Source organism: Conger conger, chromosome 1 (assembly GCF_963514075.1).
Source record: "Conger conger chromosome 1, fConCon1.1, whole genome shotgun sequence".
NCBI classification, from domain to species: domain Eukaryota; kingdom Metazoa; phylum Chordata; class Actinopteri; order Anguilliformes; family Congridae; genus Conger; species Conger conger.
In genome coordinates, this window is record NC_083760.1 from 65,804,429 (window position 1) to 65,830,886 (window position 26,458).

Genomic DNA, 26,458 nt, shown 5'->3' on the forward strand with positions numbered 1-26,458 from the left:
AAATGGGGGGGGGGCTGGCTTCCCGGAAAGACTGATCTACACCGATGTTCACCTCTTCCAAGATGAAAATGAGATCTGCCGCCCACTACTTAACATGATTAAAGAGCCATGCACAGTAAAAAAACACATTCTTTTCCTTTCATAAACTAATCAAACCATTACACTCAGTGTCAGCTTATGTGGCTTGGCTGGCTTTGAGGGGTATGTAACATTGAACAGCTTCCTCTGCTCTTGGCCAGCGCTCAGTTCAGTTGAAGGAGTAATGAAATGAGAGAGGAAAGGCAGACAGAAAGCAAGGGATGGGGGGGAGACTGAAACGGATGGAGCACTCCTCTGATTAGAGGCTGGGGGTAAGTGACCAATGGAGTCACGGTTTAGGCTTGTACAAATATGAGGATTATTTCAAATGGTAAGAATGTGTATTATGCTTGATTGTGATGTTGCAGAAAAACTCTAGTGCGGACACACTACAGTTTTAAAATGGCCACTAAGGTTGTACAATATTAACCGTTAATTCAGGACACAAAATAGTCACCAACTATGTAATAATTAAAAGTCCGCAATCGGGAAAACAAATGAAAACAAAAAGTTGATTTTTCACTGGAGGAGCCCTGGTTCTTTCACTGTGGAGAAGAGAGACTGCTCCTTTCTGCAGCAGCTCAAAAGAGGCTGTGAAAGACATGAAGACAGCCTGTAAGATGCTTCGATGCCTGGCTGTTTACTGCTCCTGGATGCCTGGCTGTTTACATGCTCTCTGAAAGACCATTGGTAGTCTGGGCATGCTCCCAGTCAAACAACTGCAGTGTTCTCACGCCCCAGCACAGAGACACACGCCACAGGCACATACGCAAACATGCAAACGTACAAACACACAGATACACATGCACAAACACAGCTGTGCAGTACACACAACCATGCATAAGTACATACTACAGACACCATCTCTGACACAACCACACACACACACACACACACACACACACACACACACACACACACACACACACACACACACACAAACACATACACAAACACTCCACACACACATACATACATACACAAACACTCCTGCCCATCAGAGACCCGCCCCCACCCATTCAGCACTCAGCAGCACTCTATAAATTGCAAAGCATTCACTCCACCAAACATGCTTTAAGAGTTCATTCAACATACTAATTGCTACTTCCATACTGCCAGCTGCACGTACGGTAAATCCCACTCTTACAGCAGAGACAGTAAAGATACATTCCCCAACATACATACAGGTTCGCTAAACACAGTACCCAACTGTACTTTTCAAAGCCTACTCACACAGGAAGGAGCCACAAGACTTGCAACTATATTTAGAGTATTTTTTGATGTAGCTGCATAGCAACAATCAACCTGTGACAACAGTTGCAATAACATCAGATTGAAAATAAACATGGAAGCTGGAAAGTCTACAAGGCTGGCTTTCTTGCGTTTAAAAAACATCTAAGCATTTTCGGCTGTTTGCAACATTTGGCTGTTTGCATGGATGGCACATGGTTTAAAAAAACGTTTCAAACAGCCGGACACTGACCATGCAGTTTATACTGTAGATGCACAGCCGTACTCCTTCATATGTAGACAGTGACCTGGACTAAGCACGTGGTTTTGCTCTGTATCTACTCTGAGTAAGTACTATGCTCATCACTTTATATTTTCTATGATTTACTGTTGATAAATTGTTGTTAGAAGTGCATAAGTGACCCATGTGTAATCTGAAGTTGAGTAAAATGATTAATATGCTGTGGAAAGTACAAAAAAATTATTTATAGGCCGTAGAAAGTACCGGAAAGCACCATGTATTGAATAACCATGTTTTACATGATTCCTATTTTAATGATTCCTTTTTGTTAAAAAAACAGCTTACAAAGCAAGATGTATGTAATAAAAGCCTTTTATTCAATGGGGTGATTCACCATCATGGTTTCAGAACCGAGAAGTTCTAAATCCTTGTAATGCAGCCAAGTCAGCTGATGTTTTTTGGAAAGTTATAGGAGTTGAGATAAGAACAGTGTATAAAATGGGTGTAAGTCTGATATTCAAGGTTGGAGCCTGCGGATTTGAACTGGCTGTTGTGCACGTGTGCCAATGAAGTCTGATTTTTCTGAAGAGCTTGCTGCCGTGGTATCTCTTCCTTCCTGAAGTTATTTTTCAACAAACTGGAGATCGGACCTTGAAGTCTGCCGTTTCCTTAGCAACGACAATTACACAAAGGGCTACACAATATACTATCTAATTATGTTTTTTTTTGAAGAGCGTAATAAGAATAATCGGTGCCATGCGATGCAATGGCCATCTTTCATCTTTAAAAAAACAAAAATTGAATAAAATTGCTGATGCACTGCAAGGCCATGCGATTATTCTCACTGCAAAAGAAATTGCAATTAGATTTATCATGAAGCCATATTTTGCACCCAATTTCCACTGTAGATCTGGAACTAGGCTGCCTCATTGCACTCTTTACAGCTATAGAGCTGAAGGTGTCATCGTTTCAAGATACATTGGCATTTACTCTGATCAGATAACCTTCTGTCTAGTCTTTGTTAATTCACTGATTCACAAGACCTGCACCTACAGCCATAGTCTGTTAATAAGACAAAGTTGAAGATGTGTCAACATTGCTGAGATGCAAATGCATGTCAACAGAAAAGAAAGAACAGTTTTCCTTTGGGGATTGAAATCCAACTGAAAACAACAGCAACAAAAGTTAGAAAACTAGTAAAGCAAAAACCATAAAACACTCCAGATTTCCCATCTGCTAAGTATTTTCTTTCCTAAACTTTCCCTTTTTAACACTGCTAGCCCCTGGCCGTAAAGAGGCCAAATATAACAATGTCATGAAATCAGCTAAACAAAGCTAATAAATGTATGCCATTGTTTGAGGTTGATTTTGAGCCAAATGATAAACACCTGTGGTATTGCTGAAACTTCATAAGATCGCCAAAAACACCAAAAGGTGATGTGCAGGAGAAAACACGCCATCTATTTGTGCAGAGACCACAGACTGAAAGTATACAAATCAGGACAATCTCTGACATTTGCTTCAAGCAGACGAACAGATCAAAATCTCTCCCTTGAGGCATTTTCATGACATTTTGAAATGTGCTAAACTTGTATTGTACATTTGCAATGATCCATCTAGAAGTGTCGTTTGACTGCGCTGTGGGAGATTTTGGGTTCAGAACAAAATCTGTTAAATCTAAACCCAATTAACATGGGAGCAGGAAAAGGCAAGCTTTTCCACAGTGTCACCTCACTGTCAGGTCCTTTTGACTCCTCACACATGGAATACACAACACTACCGGATTCAATTTTATGGGTTAGGAAGGTCTTCCCCATTCACAAATATACGTATGAAGAGTGATAGTTTCCTGAAATTATGGTAACTTCTTCAGCCAATATCTAGTGGAATTTCATTATCCCAAATTGCTAATATTAGAGTAACAAAGGAAGCATGGTTTAAAAGCAGTAGGTTTTAAGTTGTCTTCCACCTAAACACACCAAGTCCTTAATTAGCGCCATCAGGTATGCTTGAGATGAAAAGCATCAAAATACATGGGTCTAGTTGGAGGTATCTGAATAGAGGTTTGGGAAGCACTGTTTTAATAATATATTTTGAGATAGCAGCTTACCACAAGTCTGCATTCCACACAGAGAGAACACAACGCTGAAGTAAGTCTATGAAATGCAGAAAACCCAATTAATCAAACCTTCAGGAAGTTTAACAAAAGGGATGCTGTGTTTGCTGATCACGTGGTATATTTGCACAGAATAAAACCAGAACTTTTGACACATTATACATTAATGATACATGAATGGAAAATATTAGCCATGAATAAAAAGGTGTCGGCAAGACACAAATAACATTAAGGAACAGAAGGGAGACAATGGGGGTGAGACTGGCAAATTACAGATGAAAAAACATTATGAGTCTTGTCAAAGACACAATGTACTAAAGATGAAAACAGTTAACATGGTGTGAAACAATATCTTTGAGTACAAGCAACATGAATTCTCCATTAGCCTATAGAAATAAAGAACCAATGACTTAAATGCTAAAATTAGCTCAAGGCCAGGAAGAGAATAACTTGCACAGGGACCTACTTCATACTTTGCTAGGAATAGGAAAATTCTGTAAGAAACAGAAAAGAGAGAAGAGTGTTTTCATTACAAAAAGACAGAGACAGACGGAAGTTGTCCAGTAAACTCCAGTGATTGCATTCAACCAATGGTGATTGAAGGGGAGGACATCAGACGTCTCATTTTTAGAGCAAAATGGTGAAATAACTGCACCATCTCCAGAAAATGAAAGGAGCTGTTGGAGGCTAATAGGGAACACTGTGACCCTGCCTGAAGCAAGCTGATGCTGACCCAAAAAAAGAGCCCTGGGGCACACCAGAGGGGAGAGAGTAATTACACATATTCTTTGTGGCAACACTAAGCAATTTGCCATATAAAAATGGATGTGTTCTCAATTCTGGTTTCCTAATGAATATTCATGAATTGCTGAACATCTCCCAAATCTCTAAAAACGAGAAGATTATGTCCTCAGGCAATAAACTAGGTTACCGTAATTGTCTTTTTGCCCCACACTCACGGCCATCATTTGAATTGCATAAGATTGGATGAAATTGCCTTTAAACAACTAGCGTGTGCATTTCCTTTAAAACATGCACAACCATGCCACCAATTCCAGGATCATAAGCAACAGAAAGAAAATGAAATGAAAGCAAAAACCAGCTGAAAGAACCCATGGAACCGATTCAGATAGATTAGCAGTCTCTGTTGAGAGAGAGAAACCTGACTGGAAAGGGTCAATGAAAGAATGCCCAAAAGGAGAATGCAGTGTACCTAGTAACCCATTCAGGGCCCCAGGAGAATGAGGCCAAGAAGACAGCGCACACATTTGGAGAATTGAGGGACCCAATTCTCAACAGGCATTTTTTAGAAGAGGCAACGTAGGATCATTGAAAATAGGAGGAAATGCCTGGAAGAAGAGGTGTATTTTTTGAGAAACACAGACAAGGATGGCACAGACTAAGGAGGTGGGAAACAGATAATCCATACGTTACTTTTAAACAAAATAATTATGTTTATGGCAACAACTCAAAGAAACAATTATTGTTCACTTACATGTGAAAATCCTTCACATATTCTGTGGAATATCTAGGCCAATTACCAACTCTCGGCTGCTTTTGGCAGGAGAACCTAACATACTATTCCCTGAGATAAATAGTTCTGTATGTCTTATTACCACCTTAATGCAACACTCTATAACCAGGCCACAGGGAAGAAAATGTATGGGGGGGGGCCCCAAATAATTTTTTTTTTTTTTTTTAAAGGATAGGTGTTCGTGGAATATGCCTAGACATTTCCTTTATATGACACTGAGTGTAAGAGTCATGAAGTCACACAAAAAAGGCAGGCTAATTCATTTAAACCAGGTTACAAATATTGTCATTTGATTGAGATTTTTATAGTAATTGTATGGTTATGCAGTTTGTGCTTTATGACCTCTGATTTAGCACCTTGAAGAATAGCTTTGGCACGGCTTTCAGATAGTGCTTAGGGGAGCCGTCTAATGATGAGTCCAACTGCTATCCATATTCCACTGCTATGTTGGCTACAGCCCGTGACTTTCACTGACCGCTCAGAAGAAATTGAGTCTTTTAGAAGGAAGGGCTCGCAAGTGCCAGAATGTTATGTTTACACCCCTCAGATCAACCTTTGAAAGGCATCTTTTTATTTAGCAGACCAATGTGTGGCGCAACATGCAGGAATAATGAATAAAAAAGTAACCACTGAGCCAAATAAGTTGAATGAGGCTTAGAATTCACGATGAAACAGAGTGAGCATAGTGGTTAGGAATTGGTATGGAAACAGAAGGGTCCCAAAAAACACGTGTATTCATACAACACAACTGTTGGTATGCTGAGGGCAACGATAAGTAGAAGTATACAATGCCAAACAGTTTTAAACCAAACTGTGCGCTGCTCAGGCACAAAGCCTGCTGCCAAAACCTCAGTATTCTCACGCTTATTGACAGTGCATAATGCCATCCATGAGGTAGCTCAATATTCGCCTCAGCAATGCTACCACCATGCCATCACACCTGAAGCAAAGGACTCCAGTTCCATAATAACAGTGCCATACATGTGGAATTGTTATACTCAAGAGATTCAACATTTTCCCCACTGGACAATGAAAAGTTTGGAGGCGGCCTTTTTAAAGACCATACATTTCCGTGGGTATATACAAAATGATAGCCTAGCAAATTAAGAAACACCCATGAAATTACAGGCATGTTATTTTCATGAATTATCGAGGAATTATTCATGACTTTGGTCAAGCCAAATGCTTGTAGTGGACCAAATGAACTTGGTAACACAGTTCAGCAATTCTGTGAAGGGGAATCGGTTCCATTTATGTGATTGCAAGCAACTTCTGAATATAAACGCAAGTTGTGTGTGCGTGTGTCTGCATATGTGTGTGTGTGTGTGTGTGTGTGTGTGTGTGTGTGTGTGTGTGTGTGTGTGTGTGCGCAAAGAGAGACAGAGCAGAATACACAGCATATTAGCATTCAGAGCCTGAATAGACTCCTTAAGTTGAAAGCTGCATGGTTCCCCTACCATTTCCAAGAAAGACAGTCCTAACAAACACAGCAAACAGCAAGGAAAAGCATCTCAGCATACATGTGAAGCAGGAATGACTCCGCTATACAGTGTCCAAAAAAATATGAAATACAAACCTCTCCATACCGTGGAGAAACTAAACATTATTTGCTGAGCAAGCACTAATTGAGAACTCAAATTGCAAAATTCACATAAAAAATACCCCAAAAATGAATATTGACTAAAGATGTTTACAAAATGTTCATTGCCATAGTGTTCCATTGAAATTTAAACCTGCTTTTGGTCACAAGGCCATCCATCTCCAATAAGTACACAACACTGCCGTGCGCATGTGTTTGCATGTGTGCATGCACTGTGCGCATGAGTATGGCCATGCATGCACTTGTGGAAGCAGTTTTATTTATTACAGGTTTTTGCACAAATTTGCCAAAATAACAGTATGCACACAACTAGTAGTTAATTTCAGAACACTGAAAATTGTCTTGACAATGCAGATTATCCTGAACATTAATACCCCACCTAATCCCCATGTCTTTACACCCACTCATCATTAAGGAAGTGAATTCTTTCCTCCACATACAGGCTTAAGAGACTTTTTGCTCACAAGCATTCCAAGATGAGCTGACTCACTGCTAATCCTGAACCCAAAACCTTATAGCCTGAAGGTCCAAACCAACCCAGGATCAGAGCTAAACAGCAGAGTTTACCCGTGTCCACATACAATGCCTATATAAACAGAAAGGCCCATGTGCGAGTGCGAGAGAGTGTGCGTGCGTGTGTGAAAGAGTGTGTGTGTGTGTGTGTGTGTGAAAGAATGTGTGTATGTGTGTGTGTGTGTGTGTGTGTGTGTGTGTGTGTGTGTGAGAGTGTGAGTGTGAGTGTGTGTAATGAAACCCTTTCAATGGGTCATCTTGATATAAATGGACACCACTGAGTCCATGGGTGTCCCAGTTCCCAGGTTCACCGGATACATGCATGTCATTGTTATGCATATGGACATGTCAAATGATTCACTATTTCAATAGATCCCAACAACTAATTAAATTAAATTAATTGTACGCAAGCACTGCATGATACTTCAGTTTTCTTCTCTGTGAACAATGATTAAAGAGATTAGCATTCACAGAAACTTAGCCAGGCACATTCACATAAATTAATCTGTTATTTTACTGAGACTTGGGCTTTTGTCATTAGACTTTTTTTGCCCCCTATTTGCACCTCTATTGACTTTCCCACAAACAAGGAGCCCCAGCAGCTGAAGCACAAACCCTCAGACACACTCGTCTGTGAACCAGTGACTAATTCACACAGACCTCATGACACTACATGAGATCTAGGACGAGGCAGCTTTTTCCAGGTAAATTTCTCATTGAGAACAAAGTGGTAACATAGTAACCTGTGGATGCCTGGCTGTGTTGTGTGCAATGTCTACTGTTACATTAAAATATCAGCGAAATTGTATATAAACCATTGGCATAAACGTAAAATCATTAGACCAGTCGACTATGGTATCTGTACAAAATCCCATTTTTTATATTTCCATCGTTTCCATTGGATTCCCCGCCTAAAAAGACCAGATTTACAGTGTTACTGTATATCACACAAATATTGGACATTAATGTGACCACAGAATTTTGAGTGCACATCCCTGTCTGTAAGATTGGGCACATTTCATGCCAGTCAATCTGTCAGGCAGAATCCATAGGAAAGAGGGATGAAAACACAAAGAATTATCATTTTAACCAATGCATTTTTAAAAATGACATGCTTGCATGGACGTAGCCTACACAGCTTTAAGTAGACTGCTGGATATCTCTGATCACAATGTCAATGTAAATGTACATCCTTAATTTGGAAATTAGGCTATCATTTGTCTTACAATGTTTTTTTTTTTTTTCATAAATAAGACATGATGCCTTACAGTCATAAATAGTATCAGTTACATGGTTAAACATTTTCAAAATGGAACCGTTTACAAAAACTGATTTGTCACATCCCTACTCTCCTTCATGAGTACTGCTGAGACGATAATTATTCATTTTTATGAATCAACAAGCATTTGAATACTCCAAGTTCCAAGTTATAAATCATGGATATACCTTCACATATGTGGTCTTAATCCTGATGCATCCAAAGGCCTTCCACTATTCCAATCATTCTCCCAGCTATTACTTTAAAGAGTTAGTTATGCAGATATTGTATTATGTGCAAGATTGGCACATTTCAGCTTTTGTTTTGCAAATTCAAAGCTGGACTATGAAAGGGTTAAAATAAATAAAGCACCAGACATGGATTTGTATGGTCAATAACCGTCTCTCCCAGCCAGTGACCTCTGAACTCTGATCAAACTGTTCCTGTAACCGGTCCTTAAATTAGGCAGAGTGGTCACCTTGTTAAAATAACATCTCCCAGCTTTGATCTCCCTTCAGCTGGGACCGCAAAAAGCAGCAGGACGTCTCTGCTGTGTTTAGACTACAAAGTTTTAGGTATGAGTGTGGTATTCCCTGCACAGACATCAGCGCTCTCTGGCTTTGACCTCTGCATACAGGGGGCTTCACCCGGAGCTAAACTGGGCCCACACCACCTGCTTCATCTGCCCCTTTAGACCACGATGCCCGACATGCACATCTCAAGGAGACCTTTGAGCAGAAAGACAAAATAACTTTATGCCAGCTTTTAAAATCTTACTGACTTTGGGTTCACAAAACTTAATTAATCCACATACGAGTCTCTATTTCTACGCTTGGAAGGTATGGTGAAGAGAGAAAAAAAATACTTAAACAGCCAAAAGGTATGAAATAAAAGAATTGGACAATGGTGAACACGTACATAAAGCTCAGGTGCACAGCTGCCTTTCCACGAGGGAAGTTTTAATCCAGTTGAAATAAAAGGCCCTTTTTCCGTAAGCACAGGTGTGCAAACGGCCTCTTTCGTATCTTTCCCCATATATCAGCAAACGTCCAGGCCGCCAAGAAGAAGTCAAGTCTGCCAAATATTTCAGGAGAACTGAACACTGGATGAAGTGGATAACTGGCAACCAAACACTGTGCCTGGCTAACTAACCGGTGCAGGGCTGCCACTCAAGAGCTGTGCGCTGGCTGGCCCCACATTGCCCTTATGCATTACCATTGCATAACTAGCCAAATGTTTTTCTCAGTTAGATTTTTATAATTCTGCAAATCAGCTTAACTCTGATGGATTTGGATGGAGAAACAAAGATATACAGAGCACAAATGGCTCTCCGCAAATGCCAGCCAGAAACGAGCAACTTGGCTGTGTTGGTTGCTTTCTGGTTTGGTTGCGTTCTGGTTTGGTGATCTCAGCAACTTAATTAGCTATGGAGCACAACTACAAAACTCTTATTCCAGAGCAACTGCTAAATATTTCTACAAGACAACAGCTCGGGAGTACAAAATAAATCACCAAACTGAGACTTGAACAAACAACATTCTGCTTACAAGTCCCAATCCCATTCCTGTGTGAAAATACAGACTCAAACAAGTGGACATGAAATGTATTTATTTGCTGGCTTGTAGTTCACACTACCAGAGGGGCTATAAAACTTGATCCAGGGGATCCAATGTGTACACTCATTTTAATAACTGCAACCTTTTGCAGTTTTGAGCTGTTATGACCTCTTAATTAGACACTTGGGGGCAGTTTAACAAATTAACACAGATTAAGCCCTAGACTAAATTAAATTTAGAATGGAGATTCTCTATCATGTCGACTGGCAGACAATTTACTCTCTTAAGGTCACAATTTGTCAGAAATGGCTATGGCTGCCAGGAAGAATAAACTTTACACATGCACATCCCAAGATTATTTCATCAGTCTGATCCACCAACATGTAATCATACCACATACCACATACCACAGCAGTATAGCACTAGTGACTATGGGACAGATCCTTGGGTCCACAAAAAGTACTCATATTTCAACCAACAAGAGTAAGTCTGAGAAAGAACTGCAACAGTATTCAAGCCAAGGGTGACCACAGAAGAGAAAACCGTGTCAACAATGTGCTGAAAACACAACTCAAAATAATGGAAATCTAGTGGGACCATTTAATTCAATAAAATCTTTCCACTGGTGTGGAGGCTGTTTAAAGTTCACACATCAGGTTGACCGTCTCCAGCAAAGGTTTTGCAATAAAACAACCGTGCAGTTGCTCGAGAGCAATACCGTAGCGTTATTTAAACTGGCAGCATTTCAAGAGAAACAACGCTATATCATTCTTCATATGAAGTCAAGACAGTCATATGGCCACACGAGGAAACTTGGATGTACGTATGAGGGAGGAAATTTGTAGATTTACGGCTTTGTTTAGGCCACTCTGAAAATATCACCCATCCTGCTTTGGTACATCTAGGAATACAAAACAGACCGTGCTTATCTTTGTACATCTATGAGCAAAATACAAAGATCAAGCCTCTTCTTTCAAACAGAATGTAAATGAGCAGGTCTCGCTGCAACACAGGCCAACATTAGCAAACCTATAGCTTTTCAGCTAGCACGCTTCTTTGAAGACTCCAGCCAAATCACAGGCAGGCTAGATACACTTGCCCTTGTTTCTGTCTGATGTAGAAAGGTCATGCCTTCCTTTCTGTGAACCGCAGTAATGAGCGCCCATTTATGCAGGTGTTGACTGCCATGGACTTGGAGAACCAACTAGCGCAACCAACTAAAAAGTTTTTAAAATAACTGCAGTAAAAAATAATTGTTCATTGAGTAACAACTCACAAATTTCACACTCAGCCACAGAACACACTGCAGAACATCACCATCTCTCACATCAGCATCAGCTATACCCCGCCACACCCTCACACAAATTAACAGAGCAGCCCCCCGCCATCTTTTTTTTCAGAATCTTTTAATAATATCCTCAACTGCTGCATCCCTGAACTCACAGCAGGGGAGCTGAATTGAAAGGCACCATGAGCCAGAGGGATCAAATGCTAAGCTAAGACCGAAAGCTCACAGCACGTTTCCAATTAAGCAGCACAGCCAAAAACAGGGAGAGCAGAAATGGAGGGAAATATGCGCACGCGCTCAAGTGCAGCCTGACGTTTGCCTGGAGCTGTATTTATAGAGAGGCTTAGCCGCAGGGACACTGGTTAAATCCTCAAAAAATGTGAGCCCATTGGCTTTCACTCCATCTCTCCCAAAACAGCTTCAGAGGTGGGCTATGAAAGAATATGAGACGAGAAGGACAGGAGGAGAGCAAGAGCAGCAGCAATACTAGAAACAGGATATGTGCAGCTAGTACCACCAGTACTACCATTAATGCTTACGCCAACATGCACTAATTCCACTAAAGTTTCAGAGATATATGATTGCATTGACCATACATCATGACCATTGCCACTGTACTAACACATTATGTCCAGTTTTGAGAACTAGATAGTTTTGTAGATTCTAAGGGCTAACCTAAGAATAAGGTGACTGCATCTCATGCTAAGCACTCCAACCAGCCTATAAACGTACAGCACAAAAAACCTGACTGACTTCATTTGCTTAATGAAATCACCGCTCTTGCCAACTGGACAAAGAATGGGCCTGCTGGTCATCGGACTGGCTTCTGATTTGACAGTGATACACATTCACCAGTTTATAAGGGAGGGGGTTAAGACTATAACAGGCATTCATTGCTTGAAAAGAACAGCCCCATATCTTCCCATTAATGTTCACTTGCAAAATGTATCAAATGTGAAGCATGTAATGAATGTAGAATAATCATAATAATAATAGTAAGTACTAATAATAACATCAGTAACCAGCCACCTTTTCCTCCTACCCTCCCACCAACCTTTCTCTCTCTGGATTCTCCATCATCACACACACAAAGTGAAGCATTCCATTTGTAGCAGACATACAGGTGCGTCTCACATCGTAAACAGCCTAAGTGTGTCTTCTCCTGCAGGCAAAAATAACCCGGTTTACATTTCCCCTGACAGATTTCACTGAACAAAACACAATAAAGAATGTGTGATTAGTGATGTTTTTGCTTTCCCTGGGTAATTATAGGAGGCGCACGCAGTTTCTGCAGGATGCTACACGGGCGCAAGGCGCAGAGGGTAGCGGGAGCGCTCGGCCCCCCGAGTGCAGAGCAACACTTGAGCAAAGTGGGGTATGCTGCAGCGTCTGCCTTATCTGCAGCGTAATTAAAGGTGTAATGCTGGGAGATACTGGATTTAGGCCTTATCAGTGCAAACACATGGTATCACTTAGCCTACATCACAGAAGGAGGAGGGGGGCTTCAGCATCCCGTATGAAGTTAACCTTGAGGAAGACAGGAGCAAAGCGTGAAATGGGCGCCATGCTACGGACACGCCTGACAGCAGTCGACTGCAGATCCGTCGCCGTGTTGGACAGATGGCTGTATCGTAAAAGATGCAGGGACTCTCTGGGCACTGTGGAGGTTTTAAGGGTGCTGCAAATCTCCCGAAAAACGAAATACCTCTCCCTCCGAAGACAACTTATCCTACCAACTACTCATACATGGCATGAACTTGTTAATAAAATTTAATTATTTTTCTAAATGCATCAGATTTATGACAGGACATGAAAATGATAATCACAATTATTCACAAAATACTTCTATAATTACTGCATCAAAACCTGCATATTATACACAAACTAATATCTCAAACATTATCAAATATTATTTAAAATGTAATAAGACGTCATACTTATTGAGGGTTGGGTCATCAGTTCATATTACACTGTTATATAATATATGCAGCTGTCAATGTGTTTTATTGTGCACACCAAATTACCTTAATTTCATTAATTTCATGATTATACGAATCATCTTCAGAATATAATTGGTGACCTTCAGAAAGAAAAAAAAAAATCATAATTTTGTCTCAGGAAAGGTAATCTTGTCTCACAATCACAAAAGTGATTTGTCTCACTAAATGAGAATGATGAGAAAGGAATAGGACCGTCTTCCTGCACAAATTATTTTAAATGGTTTTTTTTTTTAAAGTGCTTTCTATACAATGAATGATTAAGTTCTATACAAAAATGTATTAAGTTCATGTAAATAAATGTGACGACTTGAGATATGAGTGAAAATAACAACTGACTTTACGATAATTATTGTGACAGGTATCCGGGACATTGAACAATACAACTGTTGGTACACAACTCTCGACCCTCAGCGTCTTCGTTTTGTGTCTCGATTCCGCTCCAGTAAGACTGATGCCAGCAATTGAAAAACAATAAAAGATTTATAGGTTTCTGTGAAAGAGGAAGCTCACCTGGGATCTCGGAGCACGTGAACCATGCATCAGGCCCCTCGCTTCAAAAGGAAGGGTGAATTCATTTTGGATTTTGCACCATGGCTCTGGGTGCAAGAATTCCAGTAAGAGGGGTGTTGGAGGATGGCGGTCAGGAGAGAGCGGGCAAGATATTCTCCTTTTTAATTCTGATGTTGCCCCTATTCTTCACCTCTTGGCAGTGAACCACCCGTAGCACTCGATGCTTAACTTGTTGTGCATCACAAAGGGTGCCGTGATCTTCCGATTGCGTTCCACGTTCCTGCCTCTCCTCGGGCAGCAGAGCGCATTACAGATTCCCGAGAACACCTCCACCTCTGGAGGTATTCTCCTCGCCCCGCGTCTCCTAATGAGCCACTGAGGGATCGGGCCTTTCATCTGACGGTTCCAAGGTCCTGCTCTCTGCATTCTCCCTGGCAGGGATGCGCAGGTCATACTGCTATGGACACCCCCTACTCACCGCAGAGCTGAAACCTGGCAGCCTCATTATACCACTTTTACAAGCAGGAGCCATGCCATCATACTACCTTTCATACTGCAGGCCTGTATGCCTACTACAACCAATTGTTTTATACTAAAAAAATGTTTATACCTTTTCCGATATTTTTCTACTGGTTTCCAATTATCTAATGGATATCAAGAATTACACAAGAGTCCATTTGGACACGACACACTTTTGATGCAGGTTTGATGCAGGTCCACAGTTACAATGGACAGGATTAGCAAAGACCATTAAGGCGATTTTGCCTGAATGAGCTACAAAGATGCAAAGAAGGAAATTTTAGTATTGGATTGATTGATAGATATTGATAAGGGACTTTCCGGTGTCAAGTCTAGATTTGCTAGATAGCTATGGTAATTGTTTTATTGTCACTTCTCTAAAAAGGCATTTTAACTTAGAAGTAAATATGTCAAACCGATTGAGACCTTAATCTGTAAAAACATTCAAGAATGACCAACCAATTTTTGGGTAAGCAAAAGTAAGAATAGAAATGTAACACTGATAAGCAATGTTACTGATAAGCAAGTGTCATTAGGGAAAGGATGACTGTTAATTTAGTTTTGATAAGCAAGCATCTGAACAAAAATGTTCAAGTTGTAGCGTAGTTTCCAGGACGGTAAAAACATCTTGTTCTCTTCGACCTGGATAAGACTTATTTGGGGCCTGAACCAATCTGAATGTGCATTGGGTTGTTAGACTGAAGTTTGTCATACAAGCTTCTGGTGTGTTTTTACAGGTGCAGACTCTGGAATGCAAAGTTCTGTTCCAGTTGGATATTTCTTCTTATTTACATGACATGATATGTGGCTGCTTGTTCCCTTCACTCTCCTGGTTCACAGAAGAAAAGCAGAACTGCCCAAATACACTTCCATTATTAGGTAAGTTCATAAATGTTAAACACTAAATGAACAAACAAGAATCCAGAGATCCAGACTTGCATTTTCTGAAATGTATGAACAGCATTACAAAGGTACTGGAGTATTCACAGGGTTTAAGAAGAAAAATACACCAACACTTAGTAACAGGCATTCCTTTAGTCAACTTCAAAGAATGAAAAAGTTATGAATAGCCAAAAACAAACCCAGTGCAAAAAGCCAACTACCCCCTGCAGACACATTTACATAGTGGAAAAGCAAGCCTTGCCCCAGTGACAAATTTACATAGTACAGAAATCAGACCTACCCCCAGGGACAAATTTACATAGTAAAAATTCTAGACTACCCCTGTGGATACATTTACATAGGGCCCTTTTTGCCTTTTCAGTTGTCCAAGTGTAAAGAATGCTCTTCAGAAAGATCCGTATGGTTTATGATATCTGAATGAAGCTCTGTCTTTGAAAAAGCTAAACATTTTTAAGACTGGTGGATTATGCTAGCAAAGAAGATTTTAGCTCAAGAATCCAGTAATTCATAACAGCTATTCCAAACAGTCTAGGTCAGTATAGGATGCTATACAGTTATGAACTGGACTAAAATGCTTAAATCTGACATTGTCCACGTGTATTCTGAATGCTACCAGTGTCAACCATGGTACTGCCAAAAGTCTGGTGGCAGAGGGAGAACAGCAGCGAACCTCTGCTAATCATTAACAACGATGGACATCTGCTGAATGAACAAAGCTCAGGGAAATGGCACACTCAAACCAATACAGGATGTCAGTATAAGCTTTTAAACCTGACCTATGCAATCTCGCTTATTTAGATTATTCTTAAAGTGATGCAGTCCAACGACTACGTCACAAATGACTCATGTTACATGTGCACAACCGCGGAGTGTGTCCACTAATCCATATCCTCAGTAAGAAAGGGTTTTACAAAAGATCCAGGGGACATTAAGGGGATTACAGTCTGATTAATAAAGGGGCTAAATCCACTCTTACGTAACCAAATAAACGACTTCCGCTCCTTTGGCATATATTCCTCATAGATGTTTCGCTCTTTCAGTGAGCAGAGACCAATGTCTGGTGGAGGAATGGAAAAGGCTGGCTCTGGTGTTTATTTGCACAGATCAGAAGCCAGGACAGACAGCAAACTCGCACATTCTTGTGATAGTGTTAGAAAGAGAGCAAGAGACGGAGGCTCTGTGGGGTTCCCCATGGGGGCAGTCTTTGGAGAGGGCAGACAGTCACCACAAAGGGCTAACCACTTCTGTCACACAGGCCAAAGAATGGTATTGAGTCTCATATGCCAGAAGACATAGATATTCAACTTCCAGGACTGATACAGAATTCTCTGATACAGTGCCTTCCAAACTACCTATTTCTGTAAATGTGAGGTAGCATTTGGTAAAAGGATGTTCCATAATGCTGTGATGTTATGTCTTTGATGAAGCTCATTCCTGAACGAGCACAAATTTAGCTCTTGAAAGAATGCCAAAAGTATAAAGCGAAGTATCTGATCTGTAAATTCTGCACCTGTGGATGAGAAGTCAGGCATTAGCCCTGCACTAGCATTCTCTAGTGGGAGCTAATTCTGTAATATCCTGATATCACTTCAAGTCTTCAGTCAAATAAGTATGCACTTCCATACTAATCTTAATTAGTTACCATATATTGACAATTACAAAATGGTAACAATGGCACGTAAAGTATTCCACTGATATTTAGTTTCTAATTATTATAACTATTTCTAGTCAGTCATTAATTACATTTGTAGCCTTTTTTGCAATACATCTTTTGGAATATGGACAGCTGCCACAGTCCTAAATGCTGCAGTGAATTCCCTCTCATTTATAAACCCAAGTTTATTCAGTCTAAAGTAATGTCTGCTTCCCTGTTCATTACAGAATCCAGACATTTCCAAACTGCACACTGATGATGAAATGGCATGATAATGGCACACCCTGAATCAGGAATTGCACAAAGGACAGCAGTGGCCAAACTTTTCTCTCGAAAAAAGTGCCAGGAGGGCAGATTGTGTCAGGCAATCAACAACAATAACAACAAAAACCTTTTCAGAAAGCCATACTCAGAATTCACACAAAACCTCCATCGGCCACCAGCACAAACCGTCAATAACGCAGAGCTCTGAAGCTGGGCCTCAGTTCCCCAGAAACAGGAAGTCGGAGATAATAAGCCGTCCATGCCCGGAGCTGGGCTGCGGTACGCTGTACTAAGTCAGCAATTTGCACTGCCCCCAAGAACTGAACAAATCTCACCTTTTCTGTGTGAATAATGACTCACTCCAAAAGACCTGGACTCGGTCACACTTTCAGGCAAGAAAATTAATAACACTTGTGACTTCGCAATTTCATACAAGGATTTCAGCAGACCTCTACTGAATACTGATGAGAGAAAAAGCTGGATTTTTTTTGCCTCATTAATAAGCATTCAACTGTGGATCCGAGTGATTTGCTACCAATCTCGCAGTCAAAAAATCAGAATGACTCAGTCTCATCGCTGCCTACAGATATCCGTGACAGCACTCACCCTTAAGTACAGGGAGCCCTGACTTAAGGAAAGTGCTCCATTACCTAGAACTTAATACCTTAAAGCAGGAATGCAAAAATTATAGTTCTGCCACTCCCATCTGTTTCAGCTTGTGAAGCTACACATTCATTAGCGGTAATTACACACTGCTGCAATGTTCATCAGCACTCCCGTAGAGACCACCTCTTGATCGCTCAGTACCTGCCCGAGAATACCAGTGCTCCCCTCTTCCAGAATGAACCTCAAAAGTTCATTGACAACTATGTAAACTAACCAGACACTTCCCAGTGCCCATGGTGAGGGAAAAGTATCTTTTGAGCATTACCAGCATGAATTTCCATTCACTTCAGAAATAAGCATCCATTTGCTTTATTCCACAATGCTTAAAACAGAGAAAGCTCAGCTGTTGGTTCACTGTGCTTTAATCTTAAGGTTCCTCCAGCATTAAGAGAAAGTGAGTAATAAATGATGTTTTCCTGCACGACCGAATGCACCAAGGCTGCTCAACCCAATCAGCCTCTGTCAGACCAAAGCAAGCTTTACTGTATCATTTCATTGTTTGAAATAAAACTGATATTGAATAATAGGAATCATTTATTTAATTGAACAATTGATAATAAATAATAATCTTCAGCGGGCTGGCAAAAAGTTGATACTGTACTTTATCAACAAAGCTGGAAATAATAACAATGAAATGTAATTGCTTATGAAAAAGGGAGGATACATGTATGGGTGGCTGCAAAATTGCAAGTGAAGAGACATGAATAAAATACTGTAAATAAATTATTCATCATCGCTGCCGCCAGAACAGGAGTGTACAGCAACCCCACATTCCATCAGTGAGGCCATTTTGGGTGAGTGTTGCATTTTTTTTTCTTCCACATGCTCTGCCTTGATTGGTTATCTGACCAGGAATGACAGGAACACCCCTCCAAACTCCTGCCCAAACAATTCCTGCTCTAAAAACATGAACATGGTGTGTGTAAATTGTCAAGCAGTGATATTTCACAGAACAAACAGTGATATTCTTCACCTTAAAAAGGTGGAATTAAACAAGGTTTAATTAAACAATGTTTTTCGAAAGCTGTCCCCCGCACCAAAGTTTCTCATTTAAACATGTAAACACATGTAATCGTTTAGCATAATCGTTTTTTTCCCCCATCCCTAGTTCTGTTCTTGTTTTATTTATACTACCCCTGTATTGTAAATAAACGTTGTAAATATTTAGTTATTTTTATAATAATATTCATGAGTTGGAAATGTGTAAGGTTTGCTTGTGCATTTTTGATATACCACAATCTTGTCTTAAGGAACATCACATTGCTTGTAGTGTGAAAGGGCTCACGTGGTGGAATGAGACAACCATAGTACAATTTGAGGATGGTTAACGGTATGGATTTATGCTTACCATGCTTGCGTCGTCCAGTGATTTTTTTCTTGGAGGAAATGTTTTCATATTTTCATATTCTCCCAGCTTAATTAGGACACATCTGACAATGCAAGTGACCAAGCATTTAATAGAACTTGAATCAAATAAGTGGGGCCTTTCTCTCTGCATGTTGAGGTTTCTCAGCCTAGCTGTGCAGAACAGTCATTGGCTTTGCCACACAGCAAAGAGCTGACACATGGTGCACATTATGAATCTATATTGCCACAGAAACCTGGGGTTTTGATCTTAAGAGCCTCACACACATTTCTTTCACAGCCAAATAAGCTTTTAAATAACAGCTACAAACTGTTTTTCTGCCAATTTCATGGCAAAATGTTCTTATACCATTCTGCTTTTCAACCTTCGCATCCACTGTAAAAAGGCATTTTCTTTTGAAATTTGAATAAATTAATGACAAGTAAAAGTAAACTCCCTATAAAAGTGTATAAAATGACGAATTTTGAAGTGCTTTGAAAACTGAAAGCTTTTGAACATTGCACATGGACACATTGACTTGTGCGCGTGTGCACACCCACACACGCACGCACGCACGCAAAAGGTCATTCTTTCAGGGAATGTTCAATCTGATGGTGAAATTACTGTAAGCTGGCCTGCTAAACAGGGGTTTGAAAGTGGCACATCCAGAGAATAAACCTGTCCTTTTACCAAGCATTAGATCTGACAGCTCCTCAAGGTCTCATTCAGAGAATATACAGCCCTTCCTGGAGTATAAAAGCTCACAAAAGCAGCCTAGCTCACTCAGTGAATGGCAGTAGAACAGGGAGACGGACCATGAAACCATGGCACTCCAACTTGCATTACTTTACAGTTACTTAACTGTTATTACCCGGAATGGTTAGCTTCTGCAGTTGTGCACCACAAAAAGGAGGAGAAAAGAGAGCACTGAAAGGTTTATATTTGACTGCTACGAAGGGAATGAGAGTTACACCACCTTCCCCCAGTCACCACCCCCCACAAATCTTTTACACTTTTCATCATACCATTTATAATTCACACAGGAATATGCCAGTTCTACCTGAGGAGTAGGCCTACGGAAAATGTGTACAAAGGAGGAATGATTTAGCACACTCTTCACAAGTGACCGTTTCAATATTAATATAATGGAAATTGAGCTTCTTCTTTAAATAATAAATGTCTATGCAAACAAGCAGACCTTTAATCTTTGGAGATGTGGACAATGGAAAATAAAATGTATGCTGCTCCTGTGCTAATATTGCCCTATCAAACCACTGGGCCGTGGCCCAGTTAAAATAACCCTGACAATGTAACCCTCCAGTTAATATATAGAAATGGCACTGCAGTGGCTCAAACAGGGCTTGTATAAGGTTCTATTCCCTGATGCACAGCAGTAACAGCCATGAGAAGAGGTATATCGCCAGCATTAATTGTTTCAGTATGAAATCTATCCAGATGTACAAAACTTAAAGACAAGCTCAAATTAAAATTCACTTTTTATTCAATTTAGTAAATTCTTCATAACGATACAAACAGATCTTAAAGCACATATACAAAATCTGTAATACTGGTGTATTTTCACACCACTTCCTGGAAAACAAGAGTTTATGTCAGTCAATGTGTCAATTTTCCATTCACACAATATCCTTCACACAGCAATGCACACTCATTGTCAAATTGACTCTGCGGCCTTCGAAAAAAACCCCGATCGGATTTACATAAAAATCACATACGAGCCACGCTGCCACCGGCTGGTTTGTACCTCACAGAAAAGCAGTGGTTTGTCAAGTTTATCAGCTATTGTGATGGCCATCATCCTCCGCCTCATTCAGATGGTCACAGGGACACAGCGGAGACTGAGGGAGGGGGAAACAGCAGGAAACTGTCTGTTCTCATCAAAGATACAGGCACACAGCAGAAAAACATCTCAGCAGAAGAGAGACAGGGGGCAGGGGAGGGACAGCGGCTTAACAAATAGATCATTTTCCAAGTAATTTTGACCATTTATCCATTGGTCAAACATAAGTAAACCCTATAAAGGAGGTTATGTTTCTGTATTTTGCACACATAGACCCATCCGGCCAGCTGCACGCAAATACAAGCGTGCTCGGCGACATACATACCCAGACCAATGCGAGAGAAGAGTCCATTTTAGACCCTTGGGGCATCAGTCATCACCAGTGTGCCTATTCTGTCCTAATCAAAACAGGGCAAAATTCATTCAGCCCACATTTCTAGATGGCCAAATGATACAAATTATTTATTTAGTTTTACATGCATATGCCAATAACGCTCTCAGTTCTCTTAAATTGGACATGCCCTCAATAAATCAGCAGTGGATAAAAATTAAATACCATACTAAACCACTGAAAATGGTTCACTGTTGCCAGTTTGAATCAGTAGTTAGACACCGCTGTCACGGTATCCAAATGTGTAAATGAATATCTGCCTGACTGCGTCACATTTGCCCACACGTGTGGAATAGAATGGCATGGCCATGACAAAGCAATGCTGAAGGTGTCATTTCAGAATGGGAGCCCTGTGAAGTGAACGGTTCTCCAAATTATAACTTCAATTAAATCATTTAGGGATGAGACAGATTTAAAGTCCATTGATCCAGTAGCTCTTAAAGACAGAAACAGTCCCGGCCCAATACTGCCTTATGTCGAAAGCAGAGCTAAACATGTTGACTGTCAGAAGAGACAGGCTATGACAAGTGACAAGCGTGAAATGTCCGGAAAGAAGGAGTTTCAAGTAGCCTACATAACTTGACAGCTGTTGAAACCCAAGAGATCAACAGTCATGTAGAAGGGGGTGATACTGATCGTGATACGCGTTCCAACTAGTTTTTGTACACTTTCTTGTGCATTCTGGGTAAAATAAACATTAAAGATCCTACCTCTTCAAATTCCACACTCAAGTTAAATTTGATGGAATCCTAAATGTGGTCATGAATGTGTTGGATTTGTCAGGATAGAACATACACTGACATTCAAAAAATATCATATACTTTGATGTATAATCGTTATAGCATTATTTCCCATTTCTCTCAAATTAACTTCCATGACCTCTTGAGCAAATAGGCCTATATCATGAAAACAATTTCAGACAAAATCAATACTGCATAGAGACATGGTTTCTTTTTTCAGAGTTAGCCAATCAACAGAAAATATTAAGGGCCAATAAGACCTTTAATATAAGAAACAAACGCATCCGGCTGGTGAAGTACAGATGCCCTGAAACCGAAATACTTTATGTTCAAAAGAAGACTGCAGTTGTATAACTGCCCTTTCCAAGTATGACTTAAAGTCTTCTTATTTAACAATACTGTGAACAGCAGGCATACTGGAGAAAGAACTTACAAAAATAAAACTATGAGTTATAGTGAGTGCATGCATCACTATAAAAAATGTGTGGGTAAAAAAATAAAAATAAATAAATAAATTTAAAAAAAACACTTCCTCTTCCCAGGCTGGTTTAATCACTCCAAAGATACATTTCAATGCAACTGGAGGAGTGACCTTAACCCACTTTGCTATGTATATACGTTGTCCCTAGCTGTATCAGGATGCGTGCTAACTCACACGGAATGACCCCAGGACATTCCTGTTTGGCGACGATGGAGGGTTAGATCACATATAGGCTGTATTGGGAGACGGCCTCTCCAGCTTGGGACTCATAACTATGCAGCTTCCTTTTCTGTCACATTCCTTGATGCAGGCTGGGAACCACAGCTAAATTAGGAATGATGACTACCTCATCTTCCTGCACAGACAACTGAGCATCCCCCGTCACACCCACTGTACCACGCCTTTACATCAACACACATCAATCGCACTCGATTTCATCTCCACAGCTACAGTCCCCTCCAAAAGTATTGGAACAGCAAGGTCAATTCCTTTGTTGCTGACGTACACTGAAGAGAATTGAGTTTGAGGTCAAACGCTGTATATAAGATGACATCAATTTCAGCTTTTATTTCCTGGTATTTTTATCTAGATTTGTTAAACAACTTAGAACATATCGCACATCATTTTTAGGTAGCAGAAGTATTGGAACATGTGACGGACAGGTGTTTATTGTTTCCCAGATGTGTCCTGTTAGATTGATTGGTTAAACAATAAATAGTTCTGAATGTCTACTCTTGGTTTTAGCCTTGGATTTTGCCTGTGAAGACTGCATTTTTGTAAGAAAAGATTAACCAACATGAAGACCAGAGAGCTGTCTTTCAGAGAAAGGCAAGCCATTTTGAAGCTTAGAAAAGAGGGGAAATCAATACCGAGCAACAGACATCAAACAGGTCGAACAAGGAAGACAACAGCAGTTGATGACAGTTACATTGTGAGAGCTGTGAAGAAACATAAGTCAGTGACATCACAAACAACCTCCACAGGGCAGGGGTAAAGGTATGTCAATCAACCGTATAAAAAAGACTTAGAGAGCAGCAATATATAGGCTATACCACAAAATTCAAACCACTCATCAGTAGTAAGAACTGGAAGGCAAGATTACAATTTGCAAAGAAGTACAGAGATGAGCCAAAAACGTTCTGGAAGTTTTATGGACTGATGAGACCAAGATTAACCTCTACCAAAGTGATGGAAAGGCCAAAGTGTGAAGAAAGAAAAGAAAGAAGGGATCTGCTCATGATTCAAAACATACATGCGCATCTGTGAAGCACGGTGGAGGAAGTGTCATGGCTTGAGCTTGCATGGCTGCTTCTGGAGTGGGCTCACAAATCTTTATTGCTGTTATAACTCATGACGGTAGCAGGATGAATTCAGAAGTCTAGAAAAACATTCTGGAGAAATGTGTCCGAACTAATTGGGAGAAACTTCATCATGCAGCAAGACAATGACCCAAAACACACTGCCAACACAAAAAAGGACTTCATTAGGGAGAAAAAGCACAAAGTTTTAGACTTGCCAAGTCATTCACCAAACTTTAACCAAATTGAGCATGCATTTCTCCTCATGAAGAGGAGATTGAAGGGAAAACCCCCTGAAACAAGCAACTGAAAGAGGCTGCAGTAAAAGTATCATAAAAGAAGAAGGCAACAGTTTGCTAATGTTAAGCAGTTGCAAGCAAGGTTTATGCTACAAAATATAAAGTGTCATTTACTTTCATTTACTTAAATGCTCTCTGTTCCAATACTTTTGCTCCACCTTACAACTGGGTGGTCTGATGCCAGAAGTGCTATGCCATTCTAAGTAGTTTAACACATCTACGTGTAAATACCAGGAAATAAAAGCTAAAATTCTGAATGCTTGCATCATGTTCATCTTTTTATCTCAACCCCAAATATATTCAGTGTATTGCAAAAACAAAGGAATTGGCCTCATGGTTCCAATACTTTCTGAGGGTACTGTACAATGCACTTCTTCAAAGTAGGGCAAGCACTAATCAGCTTATTAAATATACAGAAAATGTGTCTGTGCCTTAGTTATCTGAACTGAATAGTTTGCTAGTGGCAGTAAAATATAAAAATGTTCTTCAGCAGTTTTTTGTTGAATCTCTAAGCCAAATTCATGGTCATGGTCATTACAAGAACGAGGAGCAACCGTCAGACCTTTGTCTACAGAGCACCCCTTTAACACTGAAGGCAAACGGCTAGAAACAAAATGGCTCCATAGATGGAGAAGTTTTAAATAGATACCTTGAAATGTGTAAGTTTTATATAGATCCTAGTCATAACTTTAAAAAACAGGATTTTGGACATTGTCCCGAATGATAGAAGCAATCCTTTACAGTTGCTGCATTAATTTCTTCCCCATTCTTTTCTGAACTGAAAATAGCCAACCTGTGCAACACTGTAAATGGATGCAAATTGTCAGATGAGGAAAAAAGTTGTTCCGGGTATTTTGTTCCAATCACCTGGATTTGCCAATTACCACAATTCTAATGTGCAAAGTTCATGGGACCTTCTCCTCATGACTCCCTGGACTTTCCACCTTTGCAAATTGTACACAGTGGTTTGCCAAACATTTATCATGAAAAGTACTAATTGCTTTAAAAAAAAAAAATCATATTATTTTCCTGCCATTTTTGTTTTGTCGGCTGTGAATTTATGCTGATACAGTATAGAACACATTTGTTGGCTAAATGGCTTTAAGTCATCAAGGGTCCGAGGTATGAAACCAGCCTCAAACAACCATGCTGCTACTAGATATACAGTAGATACTTCCAGGGTTTTTTCTCCTGAACAATTATTCCATTAAGTTCAACAGGGAAATTAGGAGAAATGTCCCTTGTAGTATCCACAGCATATCTGGCAGCAGCAGGATGGTTTGAGGCTCATCTGATACTTTGGACCCCTAATTTACAGCCAAATCAAGTACCACCCCCCAATTCCCATAGAGATCCATTCAAATGCAAAGAGTTACAGAATCACTTGTAGGACAACTGGAGAACAAGATATCCAGACTCTGGTGATGTTGATAGGTCACAGACATCAGGAAGGCATGCAATGCAATGGATGTGCAACCAAATACAAAACATGACTATTTTATTTGACATTGTTAAATTGTAACACTGAAATGGGGGGCTATGTATAAAAAGTGCTGTAATTGCTACATGGTGCAACCAAAATGTATAAAAAAACATGGTTTAATAAAATATGAGAACCTGCATTACATATGAATTGCTTGATTACAAACAGTGGAAATAAAACGGTAATAAAAAAAATCCAGAAAAGGGCAAGAGGTGTCCAAACTTTTGACTGGTACTGTATTTTGAAACACCAATCAGTAAACTAGACTGAACATTTGTATTCCCAAAAAGGTGAGGGAAGCCTTGTGCCTGAGAATTGGGAAGGAGGAGTTAAGGCGAGCATCAAACTACTCTTCAGAAACACTTATGAAGAAGATCACTGCTGCATCATTGGTTGCCTACAGTGTGAGTGAATGGGGAACTAGTACGGCGGTTAGGTGGTCAGCTCGGGCGGAAACCTTTTTTTTTTCTTTTTTTGATCTGGAACAGAGCATTAGGTGATTCACGTCCAGTTTCGCACCAAGTTATTAACCAACTACTGAACTTTTAAAGGAAGGTGACTTTTCAGGAAACCATAGGGCCTATAATCAGGTTATGCGTTATGGTAGCGTGTTCTCTTGAAAACTGACAAAATGTACCTGAATAACAAAGGTATAGAAGCCTAATGCGTGAATACCTGTCTGTCGCATTGCTA

General features: G+C 40.2%; 1 protein-coding gene across 3 annotated transcripts in view; it reads right to left on the reverse strand.

Moving 5' to 3' along the window:
• LOC133130918 (exostosin-1b-like) overlaps nucleotides 1–26,458 on the reverse strand; it is a 70,796-nt gene that overhangs the window by 42,399 nt on the left and 1,939 nt on the right. The window lies entirely within an intron of this gene.